Below are 13322 nucleotides of genomic sequence, written 5' to 3' on the forward strand. Positions count from 1 at the left end.
GCAGCGACTTAAGAGGCCCAACATCTTCCTGGAGTGGTGAAAAATAGGGGTTGTAGTCTGAGCAAGGAGAAACTGGATTCTAGCTGGATGTAAGGATCTCAGTTCTCCACTGGCAAAATGAAACTTTAGCAACGGCTATGCTAACGGGCTGAGCAACGGCGTTTTAAGCCACAGCATCCTTCCCCTTCTATTTGAAAAGCAATGTGCATCTTCAAAGCGAGTGTGCGCTGTCGGTGCCTCTGAACAAGAGGAGGCGAGCCCCAGACATCCCTCCATCATCCATTTCCTAGAAAAAAAGGCTGAGGTCAAGAGAGAGCGCCCCGCAGAGGGTGGACACCTCCCCCAGGAGAAATCCTCTCCATGCCTAGGACCGGAACTTTATAGACCTGAAACACTGCAAAGGCGTAAACTAGGGAGAGAGGTTCGTCGCCCAGACCCACAACAATAGCGCTGCCGGCTTCAGCATGCAGGCGCCCGCCAGTCATTCCATCCACGGGGTAAATGGAGAAGCGCGCCAGGCCGGCCGCCATCCCGCTCTGCGAACGCAGGCTGGACACGGCTCGCGGGGCCGGGGTAACCTCGCGGTGGACCTCCTGCCGCAACTACCTGGACGCCATGCACGATGTACACCTTCTCCGCCTCGCTCAGCGACACCGACGCCATGCTGCCGAGTCGCCCGGCGTGCGCGCTACGTCATCCGCCCGCACCGCCCCCGAGACCACGCCCCCCTGCTCCCGCGCGTCATCAGCCTGCGCGGCGGGCGCTCCTGCAGCCGCCGCTGCCGCTGCCACTGCCGCCGTCGCAGCCGCCGCCGCGGGGCTGCTCGATGGGCTTCTCCTACGCGCCGCCCCGCGTCTGGCCGAATCCAGGGAGCAGCGGCGCCTCGAGCCGGAGAGCGATCGCCGCTGCCCGAGGCCGGCTCTCAGGACGAAGACTGCAGGAGGGGGCGACGGAGGCGGCAGCGAGAGTCCCCCCGGAGGCCTGGGACTGGGGAACTGCCTCCGGCTTCATGATGCCAGTATGGACAGAATAGCTTATGATGCTTATCCCGACTCACCACTTTCGAGACATTGAGCGGAAACCAGAATACCTGCAGCCGGAGATAATTCGTGGTCCTCTTTGTCATGCTGATCCCGTCCAGAGATTACATCTACAGCGTCATCAACGGGATCCTCTTCAACCTCCTGGCCTTCCTGGCCCTGGCCTCCCACTGCCGGGCCATGCTGACGGACCCCGGAGCCGTACCCAAAGGAAATGCCACTAAAGAGTTCATCGAGAGTTTACTGCTGAAACCCGGGCAGGTGGTGTATAAATGTCCCAAGTGTTGCAGCATCAAGCCTGACCGGGCCCTCCACTGCAGTGTTTGTAAGCGCTGCATTCGGAAGATGGACCACCACTGTCCCTGGGTCAACAACTGTGTGGGCGAGAACAACCAGAAGTACTTGGTCCTGTTTACAATGTACATAGCCCTCATCTCTTTGCACGCGCTCATCATGGTGGGATTCCACTTCCTGCATTGCTTTGAAGAAGACTGGACAAAGTGCAGCTCCTTCTCTCCCCCCAGCACGGTGATCCTCCTCACCTTGCTGTGCTTCGAGGGGCTGCTCTTCCTCATCTTCACATCTGTCATGTTCGGAACCCAGGTGCACTCCATCTGCACAGACGAGACGGGAATAGAACAGTTGAAAAAGGAAGAGAGAAGATGGGCTAAAAAAAACCAAATGGATGAACATGAAAGCCGTTTTTGGCCACCCCTTCTCCCTGGGCTGGGCCAGCCCCTTTGCCACGCCAGACCAAGGAAAGGCAGACCCATACCAGTACGTGGTCTGAAGGACCCCGGCACCATTGCCGCACAGACACAGGCCGCACCACACCACCACCGTCCGCCCGTGCTCATGAATGTTTAGACCGAGAAAGCAACTACTCTCAAACTTTGCTCTTTTTTTTTTTAATTTTTTAAAATATCTTCAAGTAAAATAGCTGAGCATTGCAGAAAAAAAAACAAAAACCACAAGAACAGCAAACACCCCCCACCTCATTTTTTCTTTTTTTAAATAGATCATCCTTTCTATTTAAAAAAAAAAAAATGCAGTGTTGTTTTTATGTGCCTTACAGTCAGAACTGACTCATAGCTGACCCTCTTGTGAGGTTTTCGGAGGCTGTAAATCACGTGGGAGATTGCTCATCTGTCTCCCAAGGAGTAGGCAGTGGATTTGAACCTCATGCCTATCTGTGAGTTGGCAGCACAATTCCTTGTGTGTCGGGGAGGAGAGGTTGTGGAGCATCTGTCCTGGGGCAGAGTTTCTGCTGGCCCAGAGAAGCCTGAACTAGTCCCCCTGGCCAGAGATGGGACCTTTGCCAGCCTCAGGGATGGGTGCAGGCAGGGTGCTGTTGGAGATGGCTAGCAGGGAGAGAGAGTCCTAGTTGGCCTGCAGTGTCCAAGCATGGCTCCCTCTGCAGAGGTCACACTGCATTGGGCATGTTACGCAGTGAGAGGGAAGAGCCCCTAACCCAGGGCTGGGGCAGGCCAGGTGCGGCAGGGTCTTCAGGCTCCCAGAGCAAGCTTTGAGCACGCCAGGCTTCAGATACAGCATGGGTAAGTGTGGCCTCAGGCAGAGCTGGGCCTGACTGGCTGAATGATTCCTCATACCTAGTGAGAGGTGGGGGTGGGGAAGTCACTCCCTGATTCTGGGGAGGGGGACAAGTGGGAAGATGGCACCGTCTTCTGTTGTCAGCCAGCTGCTTTTATGAATACCACCACCACCATCCTGAGTTCCTACACCACATAATGTTGTGTGCCATTATGTCAGACCCATAGCAGACCCTCCAGTAGAATTTCAGAGGCTGTAAGTTGTCTGGGAGATTGCCCATCTTTCTGTCACGCAGAAGCTGGTGGATTCGAACCACATGCTTTTGGGTTGGCAGTGCAGCTTCTTACAGCTAAACCACCATTGAATAGCTGTTTAAAATGGCTGTGCTGTTGATCATATTGGGTTCCATTTATCTCCTCATTGGGGTTTTCATTGTGTTTCTTTCTTCAGTGTCTGAAGTACTTTCTTGTCTTTCTTTTTTATGCCCAGGGTTCCGCAGTCATCTGTATCTGTGGTCCTTGTTTCCTGGTGTCTTTGATGCCTGGGCTCCACCGTCTTAACCAGACGTCTGAGGTTTGTAATTTGCCTGCACTTGGCTGTCCCTACTCTTTTCTGTGATGCTGAACCTGATTCAGGGCGGTTCCATGTGTCCTGAGTACAGTCACCCCATAGATTTTCAAGACTGTGACCTTTCAGAAGCAGATCTCCGGTTTGTCTTCTAGCACCTCTGGCTGAGTTTGAACCACCAGCCTTTTGGCTAGTAACTGAGTGCTTCACTGTGTGTTCCACCCAGGGGTCCTATATGTTATTTATGCTGCTGTTGTTATGTGACATCAAGCCAGAACCAACTCATAGTTGACCCTAGAACTGGTTTTCAGAGACTGTAAATCAGATGGGAGAAGGTTGTCCGTCTTTCTGTCTTGGAGCAGTTAGTGGACTTGAATCATGGATCTTTGGATTGACAGTGCAGTTTCTTACCACTTGGCCACCAGAGAGCCCTGCCTTTTTATTGCTGCTGTTGTTGTATACCACTGACTCAGAAATGACCCATCGCTGACCCTCCAGTGGTTTTCCAGAGGCAGGAAGTTACATGGGAGCAGACTGCCCATCTTTCTCCTGTGGAGCAGCTGATGGATTCAAACTTCGTGCCTTTGTGTTGGAAGCACACCTCATTACTGCTAGGCCACCAGAGCTCCCTTATAATTTTATAAGAAGTACGTTTCTTATTAACAAATGGAATAAATTGTGATTACTTGTGGAGAGTAGAGTTGGGTAGATACAGTTGAAATACTTTTTAACGTACTGAAAAAAGGTGACTTTTCACTTTTTTTGCTATGTTCTAGTCTTTTAAAAATTAGAAAATGATTTCTTGCTAACTAGACAGTGTAAGTCCTACCAGCAAGTTGACAGGGTTTCTAATTGAATGGTGAATGGTGTTGCTGTGGGCCCCTCAGTGGTGTCTGTGGCCTTTCCTCTGCCCCATGTCCAACAGAACACAGAGGCATCCGCTTTGTGACATGTTCATGGCACAATACGCTGAGCGTAGCCACTGCACACATCCGAGCTAACATCCTCATTAGCGAAATCATGCAATTAACCTGAAATATGTGCTAAATGAAGCAGCCAAATTGTCACATATTTTCCCAGCTCTTAATTATAATTTTGGTAATCAATTTTTCCTGATTACCAAAAAGGAAAAGATTAAAAAAAAAAAACCCTTCCGTGTATGCGTGCTCTGAGGATGAGGTGGGACGAGCGATAAAAAACCCCGAGAAGCGTTTTAACAGAAAAGGTCATTAACCTTTCCAGTGTTTGTGCTCACCGCCTGCATTTCCTGTTAATGTTCATTGCTGATGATGATTGGATTTTAACAAGAGCTTTTTGAATCCAGCCCCAGCCCTTCCTGAACTGTACCTTTCGCAAGTGATGCTGTCGTTAAAGGTCGCTAGCACTTCCATTATCATTTCCCCACCGCTGATTTCTTAAATGGGTTTGGACGGCAGTGGAAAAAGTTTCTCTAAGTGAAAACTTAAACCCGTGCTCTCAATATGAGGCTGAAAATACCTGGCAGCCATGGTGGAGGGAAACGTGAGAGAATCCCTAGTGGACACTTTGTTCTGGGACTGTTGTCTCAAGTTACTTACTGAGCTGTTAAAACCCAAAGCCCAAAGCCGTTGTCACTGAGTTGGGGCAGAGATTGTTCAGTAGGGTTCCAGGCTGCACATCTTTATGGAAGCAGACTGTTGCATCTGTCTCCAGTGGGTTCAAACACTGACCTTTGGGTAGAAAGCCAAGTGCTTAACCTCTGTGCTGTGAGGGTTCCTTACTGTAGTACTGAGTTGATTCCAACTCCTGGAGACCCACATTGGGTTCTGAGCCTATAAATCTTGATGGGAGGAGAGCACGAGCTTTCTCTCAGACAGTGGCCAGTGGAGCCACACTGCCAACTTTTAAGCTAGCAGCCTAAGTCCCCCTCTCCATCCTCAGGGCTGGAGTCCATCTTATTGAGGGAGTGTCTCACTCCCCCTTGAGGGCCTCCCTGCGTCATCACACACCACATCCGCCTCCTGACTGATCCTGCTGCCAGCATGCCCGAAGCAAGTGAGGGCAGCACTGCTCTTTGGTGATCCATGGGCCTCTCATTGGTGAGTTCTCGGCAGTGTATTGCCCCACCTTTCTTTCTCTTCTCTTTTAATCTGGAAGCTCCGCTGACACTGCCCACCGTGAGGGACCCTGCTGGTGTTTTAAACGCTGGTGGCAGAACTGTCTCCATCCGAGCATGCATGGGCCATCGCAGTAGGTTTTGAAAACAAAACAAAGCCAGTCCCACTGCCATCGAGTTCGTTCTGATTCATGGTCATCTTCCATTGGGCTTGTTATTTCTGTTCCCCGCACCCCCAATTGGGTTTTTGAGGTTGTGCATTTTATTTAGTTATCCCTAACATTTTAGTGAATTTTATTCCAAGATTTTTTAAATATATGTTGTTTGATTTTTAAAATCTTAACTCCTATCTCCCTCCCCTTCTCTGTTCAAACTCTTCAAGATTGATTCTGTATTTATGTACACCTTTTCTTGGCTTTTATAATAATTGTAACATGCTCTCTGTTGGCCTAGGGATAAGGAGTTGTGCTGCCAAACCAAAGGCATGCTGTTCAAATCCACCAGCTGTTCCATGGAGAGAGATGTACAGTCTTCTCCCATGTGATTTTCCACCTCTGAAAACCTGTTGGAGGGTCAGCTATACGTCAATTCTGACTTGACCACACACACAACACTAACAACTTATACCAGTTAGCCTTTTGTGGCTGGCTTACGCCGCCCAGGATAATTTGCCCTAGCTTCATCCATACTGTGCATTCTTTCACCAATTCTTGATTGCTCTGTAGTGACACATGGTACTTCATTGTGTCAGTGTGCTGTCATTTTCAGGGAGGCTGTAGATCTTCAGGAGGGTAGATTATGGCATCTTGCAGAGTGACTCATGGATTGAACTGGTGACTTTTGGTTAGCAGCCCAACACACAACACACTATACCATCAGGTAAATGGAAATACCTCCAGTGTCTTTAATAGATGCCTTTTAAATCCCATCATGTATGTGTCTGTTTTTGACATAGAACATGTTTCTAACAAGCTGGGCTCGCACACAGACCTGCCTGTCTCCAGGGCTGTAACCACTAGGCTCCACTGCCGCTGCACAGGGATAGTGGTTCGCTCTGGGTGCACCCATTGCTGTGGGGCAACGTGGAGGCCTGGCTCACCCTGGAGGCTGTTTAGAAGAGGACTGGTGTAAGCTGGCTTTATATATTGCCGAGGGGAGGAGGGAGTAGGAGAAGAGTATCCCCAAGGGGGAGCCCAGCCAGGGTTCAGACTTCCCTGGTTTTAATTGTTATGCGTCTGAGAGTTGAACAATGAATAAGGAAGACCAAAGGAAAAAAATGATGTTTGCTGACCTGTGGTGTTGGCAGAGTACTCAGGGTCCCAGGGACGCCAGAAGAACCAGCACGTGGCTTCGAGGAAGTGCGCCCAGGGTGCTCTTTAGAGGCAGGGAAGGAGAGGCTTCGTTTAACATGCGTTAGACAGGTTGTCGGGAGCGGCCAGTCACTGGAAAAAAGACATCATTGTGGGAGAAGTGGAGGCCTAGAGAAAGAGAGAACGACCCTCAACAAGGTGGACTGACACGGTGTCCGGAACCGTATTCTGCAGCTTGATGGAGATTGTAGAAATGGCACGGCATAGGGCAACGTACAGGTCTGTTGTTCATAGGGTCTCTGTGAATTGTGGTTGACTCAATGGCACCTAACAACAACAGCAGATCATATGCTCAAGACAGACATGGCCCTAGTGTATGTAAATGGATCAGAATTTTCCTTTGATCATTAATAATTTACTGTGTGTGTTTGTGTGTATAAGTAAAAGAGACTGAGCGAGCGAGCTTATTAAGTCAGACACTTCTCTAATAGCCCCAGAAACTTCATTAAATGATCATGGACCCCTTTTATCATAGAAAGTTCTAGAACCATGAACAATCCGATTTCTGAAAACTATCACAGATCAATAGCACTTGAAATGATAGATGTAGAAATTGTGGATAAAATCTGACCAGCCAGCATAAAACACTCATTAGAGAGAAGGCACTGGGACCAACCAGCCTTTGTTCTCAAGGCAATTCATCAAAAAGAAAGGAAAAAGGAGTTTAAAAAGCAGCAGTAATCAAAGCAGAAAATTTAAAAAATGATCTGACACCCCCTTTTCATAAAGACTAGAGAAATAATGGTTAGAAAGAGTTTTCTCTTAACATGACTACAGGCTGTACTTGCTATCCAAAAGCTGGAGGGGTTTATCTGAGCAGGCTCCGTTCTCAGCCTGTGCTGGGGGCTGGGCCCTTCCTCCCTTCTCTGGAAGAGAGACAATGACGTCTTCTAGCATTTTCTCCTCATAGCAGCCACAGTGATCCTTCTAGGGCTGAAATGTGTGTTACTTCTCTGCCTCACACTCTCTTGTAAAGCGTGGAGCTCTGGTGGCCTGGTGGTAAGAATCTTCGCTGCAATCCTTAAAGCACATGGTTCACTTCACCAGCTGCTTCGCAGGAGAAAGATGGGCAGTCTCCTCCTGTGCAATTACTGCCTCTGAAAAACTGCTGGTGGGTCAGCTGTGGGTTGGTTCTGACTCGATGGTATACAGCAACAGCATGAATATAAGAAGGGACACTGGGAGCCGAGTGGTAAGGAGCTACACTGCTACCCCAAAGACAAACGGTTTAGATCCACCAGCTGATGCATGAGAGAAGAATGAGTAATCTCTTCCAATACACTTTACAGTTTCAGAAAGTCTGCTGGAGAGTCAGCAAGGAGTCGATTTTGACTCAACGGCATTTAACTACAAAACACCAATAATGAATGTAAGGAAGTGAGGTGGTGGATGGACCTCCTTCCACGAGGGAGGTCTGCATGTTCCATTCAGGGCCAGTGAGCCTCAGCACAGTTAGTCAAAGCTTGTGTGTTGCTGTCATGTTGAACAGGTTTCTGTGGAACTTTCAGACTAAGACTAGGAAGAAAAGCCTTGCGATCTACTTTTGGAAATCATATAAACTCATAGCTGTTTAGTTGGAACCAGCTCACAGCTGATCCTCCAGCAGATTTCTGAGGCTCTGGATCACATGGGAGGGTATTTGAAGAGAGAGGCTTGGCCTTTGGGTTCACAGCTCCTGTGGACAGTGCTGTCAGTCAGCCAACAGAAACTCTTATCGGTGGAGCAGAGTGGTCCAGTCCACAAGTGATCAGGGGAACAACAGTTCTGTTGTGGAAGGGGTCACCACAGTCATGGAGTCAGGCAGCAGTATTGACAGTGTGAAAAGTAAGGTCTGCCCAGCCCCTTCCCACTCCCTTTCTGTCTGTGCCCTCATCCTTTCTTTCTCTGTATCACACACAGTGATATCTCTGCTGTGTCTGTATCAAAAGGGAGCTCCATGGAAAAAGGCCTCCTCCATTAAGGTTTCTAGGTTGGAAACCAATGGACGGCCACTGTGAGCTAGACTTGCTGGACTGGACAAGTCTGCTGTCAAAGAGACCTCTTTAAAGGGCCAGAGGGCAAGGATGCCAGCTTAAAGACTGAGGTGTGTCTGACCCAAGCCATGATATGTTCAGTAGCTTCATATGCATCTGAAAGTTGGACAGTGAATAAGGAAGATCAAAGAACGGGTGCTTTTGAAGGGTGTTGAGTCTGTATGTAGTGTTGAAGTGTACTGATTATCTCATGGACTGCGCAAAGAACCAGTCAGTTTTGGGGGAGTGCATCAAGTCCTTCTCACTTTCGGCAAGCAAGGTGTCATCTGCTTAGTGAAGTTATTGATGAGTCTCCATCCATTCCTGATGTCACATTCCTCTTCATAGAATCCAACTTCTTCCTTGCTCAGCATACAGATTAAATAGGTATCGAGAGAGAATACAACCTTGATACGCTCCCTTCTTAATTTTAAACCATTTGGTGTTCCCTTATTCTCTTCACACTACAGCCCCTTGGCCGAGGTACACAATTAAGTTCTCTGGGTCCCATTCTTCTCATTGTTAGCCATAACTTGTTATGATCCACAGTCAAATGTCATTGCACGGTCAATAAAGCATAAACAGACATTCTTCTGGTATTTCAGCCAGGATCCATCTGACATCAGCAGTGATATCCCTGGTGCCACAGTGTCTTCCAAATCCGGCTTGAACTTCTCGCAGTTCCCTACCTATGTACTGTTCCAACCATTTTTGAATCACCTTCAGTAGTATTTTGCTTGCATATGGTATTAATGGTACCATTTGATAGTTTCCACATTCTGTTGGATCACCTTCTTTGGGAGTGGGAACAAATAGAGACCTCATCCAATCTGTTGACCAGACAGCTGTCCTCCAAATTTCCTGGCACAGAATGGTGAGTGCATCCAAGGCTGCTTCTAACTGAAATAAGTCACTTGTTTCATCAATGTATCCCATCAATTCCTGAGGCCGCCTTTTTTGTCAGTGCCTTCAGTGCAGCTTCCATTGCCTCCTTCATTACCATCAATTAGCTCCTGCCCATATGGTATTTCTTGAAGTTTTCCCACTGTCAGTTCTTTTTGGAACAGTGACTCTGTGTGTTCCCTCCATCTTTTGATGCCATACCCACTCTCTTCACCATGCTCAAGTCCATTGTTGCAGTCTCAGTCAGTCCATCTCACTGGGGGTCTTCCTCTCTTTTGCTGACCCTCAACTTTTCCCAGCATGATATAGTTTTCCAAGGACTGATGCCCCCTGACAACATGCCCAGACATGACAGCCTTAGAGGCCCTGTGGGGCAATTCTCCTCTGTCCCACGGGGTCAGCATTAGTCACAATTAAAAACAACAGTTTTGGTATTTTGTTTTTTTAAAAAACTGAAGGAAGTCTAAGCACCATATTCTTGGAAGTTCTCGGCTGACTATTTTTGAAACCTCAAGTTTTCAAGTAAAGGTCAAACGTGGAAGAAAACACAGAAAATTTTTATTTGTGTTTTGAAATAGTGACATTTTACCTAAAATGTGTTTTTTTCTGTTAAAAAGTTGAACAATGGATGAAAGTGCAAGGGATATCCTATTTAAAAGTCTCTCCTCCAGAACAGCCACGGCCATCACTGTTTGGTCTCAGCTGTATGACACAGGCAGTGCTGGTGGTGCGGCCCACAGGGAGCTGTGCTGCTGAACCAGAGGGGACACCGCTCCGGCAGTTAGACCCATCAGTCACTGTGTCAGGACGACAGGCAGTCTTCTCCTGAGCGGTTTACAGCCTCTGAAAACCTGCTAGAGGGTCAGCTACATGTTGGTTCCAACTTGACAACAGTGAGGTTGGTATTTTAAGTAAGTCATAAGGCCCAAGTAATATACTGCGTACTTATGGACTTGAAGTGCTTGCTGCAGAAGATCAGAGACTATCCTTCAAGATAGAGTACATTTCAGAGAGCTCTGGTGGCCTCATGGCAAGAAGCTGTGCTGCAATCCTGAATGCAAACAGTTTGAATCCACCAGATGCCCCACTGGGGGAGGAAGGGCAATCCCCTATGCCAGTTGGATCCAACTCAGTGGTACACAGCAAGGAAAAAAAAAGATCGATTACATCTCAATATCAAGAACATAACATTCTCACCACTCTACTGATAAACAATATCATGATTGGTGGAGAAAAGATTGAAACTGTCAATGACCTCAGCTTACTTGGATCCACAACCAACACCCTGGGTACCAGCAGTCAGGAGAGGTATTGTGTTGGGAAAGTCTGCAGTCAGGGACTTAGCCATATTACAGAGGAGCAGTGATACTAGTTTGAGGACCAAGGTGCAACTTAATTCAGGCCATGGTCTTTTGAGTCACTTACTATGCATCTGAGAGCTGGACAGTGAATAAGGATGACAGAAGAAGAATTGATGCCTTTGAACTGTGATCTTGGAGAAGATTACTGAATATCCCATGGACTATCAAAAGAACAAACATATGTTTGGGGTAAAGTATAACCAGAATGCTTCTTGGAGGCAATGACAATACAGCTTTGTCTCACTTACTTTGGGCCTTTCTTGGAGAAGGGCATCAAGTTTGGAAAGATAGAGTGTCAGTGCAAGAGATGAACACTCTCAGCCCGACGGACTGACACAGTAACTGCAGCAAGGGCTCAAGTGTGTCAGAGATTGTGAGGATGGCACAGGACAGGACAGGGTTCAGATAGGCTGTTCATAGAGACAGTCTGAGTTGTACTCAACTCTGCTACTGAACAACAACAAAATATACTATGTTGAAAATGGGCATTTTACTACATACGCATTGCTATTTTTAAATGGGAAATGAATTACTCTTATTTGGAATTGACAATGGAAGAGTCTGAAGTAAACCGAAAGAAATAGCCTGGTCTTTGCACACATGTGCATATATACACATACACATGTGCGAGCACATCCATATGAAGCACATACACATCACATATACATACATGTTCACACACAAACATATATATAAACCACATACACACAAATACATGCACATAAATATACACAAACACACTGCCTGCCCACACACATACAGAAACATACACATATATGCTATAAACACATACACACATGCATGTAAATATATATACACACACATACCATATACAAACATACACACATATGCTTGTAAATGGACAAATACACAGATATACACACATGGCCATGCACACACATACCTGCTCATAGGCCTATGCACATTTATACATACATACACAAAATGAAGAAGAAAGTCCTTGGTAAGAAGTTGTGTTGGTGACCCTAAAACACACAGTTTGAATCCTCCAGCTGCTCCAAGATAGAAAGAAGAGCAGTCCCCTCCCAATTTATGGCCTCTGGAGACTTTCTGGAGGGTAAGCTACGAGTTGGCTCTGACTCGCTTGCACACAACAGCAACAACAATTCTTTAAAAGCAGAGAAAGATGGGTGGTCTCTCTCTTCCTGTGTGATTGACAACCTCAGAGACCCAATAGAGGGTCAGCTCTGAGTCATTTCTGACTTGATGACCATAAGCCTGAACTTGATCCCTTAGAAGGTTAAAAAAAAAAAAATAAAAAAGCATGATAAAGACCGTAGAGATTGGAAGTCATTAAGTTTTCTTAACTCCACCTTTTAAATGCTATTTTATTGACTCTCTGGCATAAACAGAAAAGAAGGCCAGTTGATTTTCTTTCCTCTTTCCCCTTCTTCCACCACCAGGAAATAATTTTTAGAAAGGAAAACCTTTCTGTTAAGTTGTTGTGTAGCACATGTTTATGCCCTAGAAGTGTACGTCGGCCGCTAAGAGAACTAACAGGTCTGACCTGGAGAAAGTGAAACAGGGGCCTCCTTGGAGGCAAAGATGGTGAAGCTCTGGCTCACATACTTTGGGCATGTTGTCAGGGGGTTAGTCCTTGGAGAGCGATATCGTGCTGGGAAGCGTGGACGTTCAGCCTCGATAAGATGGATTGATAACAGTGCCTGTTACCATGGGCTCGGGTGTGCCGGAGATGGTGGCTTGGGATGTGGCAAGGTACAGACCATTGTTTAAAGGGTCACTGGGAGTCCTACTCGCCTCATGGCATAGAATACCACCACCACCATCCCCCTGAGGCCCTCACACATTAGTTATTGTTTAAGTTTAAAATACTATAAATCTGAGGAACAAAGCAAATTAGGTAGTTATAATTGTGACACTTGGGTTAAACTGTTTTGTCTCCACTGTCTTCATGCTGGAAACAGAGAAGCAGGAGCCCAATTCAGAGGCTTTGAAGATTTTTTGCCTTCTGATTTTGCCTCAGGAATAAGGAGAGCTTAACACAAGTGGAAAATTAAGATTTCTGTTATACACGAAAAAGATAAACGAAAGAATTCCATGGAGCTCAAATTACTGTCAGTATTCCCTGGCGCCTTTTCTTTCTTCCTTTCATTTTTTTCATCTGCATTGTGGTGAGAAGTCTCACCTTGGTGATAACGAACATAAGCAGTTGGAGTATAATTTTCCGAAATGTCTTATTAGGTGTCTTCGCTTTTAAAGCAGTCCGGGGACCTGGTTTTGAAACGAGATGGTTTTACTCTCCCAAGCAAAGGCGTGACAGGTTGTTCTCTCATGTGGTTAGATGATGGTCTGATTGTGTTTCTCTTTCTAAGCACATAGTCTATGGAACCAGCAATTAAAAACAGATCATGGATGTTATAACTTGATCCTTCTACTCTGTG

General features: G+C 46.9%; 1 pseudogene; it reads left to right on the forward strand.

Annotated features, from left to right (window-relative positions):
* The first annotated feature begins 1112 nt into the window (after positions 1 to 1112).
* LOC102863906 lies at positions 1113 to 1830 on the forward strand (annotated as a pseudogene).
* Positions 1831 to 13322: the final 11492 nt, after the last annotated feature.

This window comes from Elephantulus edwardii, unplaced genomic scaffold, assembly GCF_000299155.1.
Source record: "Elephantulus edwardii isolate Elephantulus edwardi_28Jun2011 unplaced genomic scaffold, EleEdw1.0 scaffold00072, whole genome shotgun sequence".
NCBI classification, from domain to species: domain Eukaryota; kingdom Metazoa; phylum Chordata; class Mammalia; order Macroscelidea; family Macroscelididae; genus Elephantulus; species Elephantulus edwardii.